The sequence below is a fragment of the Brassica oleracea genome, chromosome C4, assembly GCF_000695525.1.
Source record: "Brassica oleracea var. oleracea cultivar TO1000 chromosome C4, BOL, whole genome shotgun sequence".
Taxonomy (NCBI): Eukaryota; Viridiplantae; Streptophyta; class Magnoliopsida; order Brassicales; family Brassicaceae; genus Brassica; species Brassica oleracea.
In genome coordinates, this window is record NC_027751.1 from 21,933,877 (window position 1) to 21,938,264 (window position 4,388).

Here is a 4,388-nt window from a genome sequence, read left to right on the forward strand (position 1 = left end):
GAACGATGTCTGAGTTGAGGAAACTTCTTTTTAAAAGCCTAATATCTTCCAGATAGCTTTCAAATGCTGGTCATTCTTCTGGTTCCGAAACCATCTTCACCAGTTGCGAATAATCCGTTGCAAATGTGACCTGAAACTGTCTTAAATTCTTCATACATTCCATTGCCCATATGAGTGCTTCCACCTCCGAATGCAGGGGTGAAAGGCATGCTCTGACATTCCTTGCCCCTAATAAGCCATCAAACCCCGGTAGTGTACTATACCAGCCTTGTCCGTAAAATACTTCCTTATCCTTCCATGATCCACCTATAAAGCACCATCATCCCTGAGTCACTAGTGTAGAACTGGTTTGTACCTGGTGTTCTCTCATTGGATCATTTGCTACCTGTGCCTCAACCCAGAGTGATGATTCCAATTCTGCCTTTTGAAGTGTTTCTCATGGATCAATATCCAAGTTGCTAAAAACTTTGTCATTCCGGCCTTTCCATAAATACCATAATATCCATGCAAATTGATGATCATCCATTTTGGGATTGACTCTCCAAAAACGGTGATCCATATTAGCGTAAAAAGAGCTTGTGGGAAAGACAGTGGGATGCGATGGTATCTTAGATAGAGCCCAAACTTGATGTGCTGGAGGACATTCAGAAAACACATGATTTATTGATTCCTCCGGATTTCCACAACGAGCACAACATATGTCCCCTTGTATTCCTCTCGCCTTTAGATTTTTCATGACCGCTATACATCCTGAAAGAATTTGCCATAAGAAATGCTTTATCTTTGGAGGACACCGCACTTCCCAACAGAAAGCTTTTAGTGTATCTACTGTGGGCCCATAAAATTCTGGTGGTTTTTTTCTATCAGGGTATACCCGTTCCACTTGATAACCTGATTGGACCGATTATTTCCCATTGTTAGTAAAATGCCATTCATTCCTATCCTCCATCTGGTTCCTGCTTAATGGGAGGCTTTCAATAATTTTTGCATTATGAGGATCCACCAAAGCCCTGATTGCCTGTAAATTCCATGTTCGGGATTCCGGATTAATGAGGGAATCCACAGTGAGGTCCGGGTAACTGTTGTGAAGGTTTTTGTTTGCTGGTCTCGGGCGAGTGGCTGGGATCCAAGGATCATTCTATCCTGAAGTAGATGAACCTGTTCCCACCCTTTTAATTAGTTCTTTACAAACCAGAGATCTAGCAGAAATAATACTCCTCCAACCATAAGACGGGGAGTATGAGCGGATCGGTTCCAGGGGTGATGCATTCCTGTAGTACCGTCCTTTGAAAACTCTTGAGAAAAGAGTATTTGGCTTCTCAATCATCCGCCACAATTGCTTTCCAATCATTGCCGTATTAAAATCAATAAGATCCTTGAAGCCCAATCCACCATTTTCCTTAGGCTCACATAATTTATCCCAGGATTTCCAATGCATCCCGTTTGTACTTCCTCCTGGACTCCACCATAACTGAGCGACTGCACTTGTTAGCTTTTTTATTGTAGCCTTTGGTAACCGATAAACATACATAACATGGTTTGGCAGAGCCGTGACCACCGATTTAATAATTACATCTTTTCCTCCATTAGTAAAGAATCTAAAAGTCCATCCATTAACTCTATTATTCAAGCGATCTTGTACAAAACCAAATACTTGTACCTTAGATCCTCCAAGGCTATCTGGTAATCGTAAATAAGATCTCATACCTCCTATATTTTGAATTCCCAAGATATCTCTCAATTCCTGACGACTAGCTTCTTCAATTTTATGTCCAAATTGAATGGAAGATTTCTGGAAATTAATTTGTTGACATGAAACAGCCTTATATTCCTTTAAAATCCTTAGAATGGTTTGACACTCCTCTTTATTTGCCTTGCAAAAGAAAAGACTATCATCTGCAAATAGCAAATGATAGATTACTGGACAAGCTCTTGCTACCTTCAAACCAGTCAATTGTTTCCCTCTCTCCGCCTTCTTTATATTCCCAATTAATGCCTCAGTACACATGATAAATAAATAAGGGGACAAAGGATCCCCTTGACGTAATCTCCGTTGTGGAGTAATAAGACCTCTTGGCTGACCATTAAGAAGTACTCTATATTGAACCGAAGAAATACATTCTAGCATTAAATGAACCCATCGAGGATCAAATCCCATTTTGTGAAGAAGAGCCTCAATAAATCTCAATTCTATCCTATCATATGTCTTGCTCATATCCGTTTTAATCGCCATAACTTACTTTGACAAGATTTATTGGTTCTCAATCCATGAAACATATCCTGCGCTATAAGAATATTATCCGATATTAGCTTGCCTGCTACGAAAGCCGATTGTGTCTCCGAAATTAAACGTGGCAAGCACATTTTTCAATCTTTGGCACAAAACTTTCGAAATAATCTTGTAACCAACATTACAAAGACTTATGGGCCTTAGATCCGTCATCCTTGTGGGTCTCTCTGTTTTTGGAATCATACATATATTAGTAATATTTAAACGCGGATCCATATTTCCTGTAAGTAAAAAATTATTCACCATCTCAACCACATCTTTCTTAATAACATGCCAGGAATGCTGAACAAAAAAGAGCTGTCATCTCATCCGGCCCCGGTGCTTTCTCCGGGTGCATTGTAAATAAATCTTGTCGGACCTCTTTCTCCTTTTCTACCCTCAATAATAGTTGATTCATTTGGGGAGAAATAGAAGGAACTATTTTCTCCAAAAAAACTATCAAACTCCGTTGGATCTGTGGTTCTAAACAGTCCGTCAAAATAATCAACTGCCACCTTCTCAACTCCGTTCTCTTCGGTTATCCAATTGCCCATTTCATCATGAAGACCAACAATTTTATTTCGAACCCTCCGTTGCTTAGTCAAAGCATGGTAAAACTTAGTATTGAGATCTTCAGATGAGTACCACATATTCATGTTTTTCTGGTGCCAATATTCTTCCTGATCCTTATAAGCCTTTTCTAGCAGTTATAGTCGCGATGATTTTAATATTATATATTGAATTTAGTTATCAAACTTAAGTCCACTAGTTGGCTCACTTGTTTGACGTTGCGGCGACTTTTGAAAATAATTAAACATAAACCACTGAGTTGATGGCAAACATCCTCTTAGGTAAATTTAGGAAACTCCATAACTTATTCGCTTAAACAAATACAATGACTGTGAAACAAAAAAAAAGAAGGAAATTTTGGATCTGAGATTAAAGAAGAACATTTTTAGAGTTGGTATTTTTCACCTTTAAAAACGTTTAGGTGGATGGTGTTTTTTTCTAAAATAAAATAAATTTAATTATGAAGTGTTTGAACGGGATTCACTCGACTAAAATGAAAAAAGTCAGAAATGAGATGACTAAAGACGTTTTATTAGATTTGAACTGAAGGGTTACAAGAGTGACAGGAAAATGAAAGAGCAACAAGATCAAAGAGCAACAAGATCAAAGAGATCGCCTAGAACCCTAGATCTAGCCGCTTGGTCTGTCCAATCGTCCAAAAGTCCTTGATCTTGTTGCTCCCTCTCCCCTTTTTATAGGCCTCCTGCCCTTGATGCCCTAATTTTGTGCCTCTTTGGGCCTTGATGCGAAAGGCTGCGTACACAGGCCCGGGCGGAATTCCCTTAAAGCCGGGTACATTTGGTCGGCTTGGTCGACCGGCTAAAAGTACTCTAAGGTCGAGCGACTAAACTAATCCAACTTGCTGGATTATGGCCTGTTATTCGATAGGCCTTGTGGAGGGATGTAATCCATCTCATACAATAAGTCCCCCCCCAGTTCACTTGTGAGCGACACGGCGGTCTCAGTGAATTTGTGGGTCAGGTTTATTCGGATAGCAGGCTCTAATACAAGGGATAACCCTTCCTGTTTAGTCGTCGGTATGTGCTTTTAGTCACGTGGTGTTCTGTAGGTGTCTCTGGTCGCTGAGAGTAGCGCTTGTCTTGACTCGCTTACAAGCCTACCTGCTTTTATGATGGGATGCAGTTTACTCGGGTGATAGATCATCTCGGATAAAGCGATGGGGATCGGTTTTGCTGAACCAGGAATTGATTCCAGTCTGACAACCTGATTGAAAATCGGTTCGAGCGAGAAACCGAACCGTCGCGAGTAGGTTTCTGGGCATTTAGGCGGCCTTTTGAGGCCCATTTAGGCCTTTGTAGACCTAATGATTGTGCTCAGAAAACATGCCTTCGTTTTTGCTATAAATAGGTCTCTCTCCTTTGCTTTCGTCATTCTTCTCTGCAGATTCAGGTATCCCGTTTTCTCTCCCTTCTCTCTACTTTTACTTTCTTTCTCTAGATAGGTTTTTCTTCGTATAGACTCGTTAGTATCGTTTGGCGGTTGTAGTCGTCCCCTGAATTAAGGAACATGCCTCCGAGAAGTCGATTGT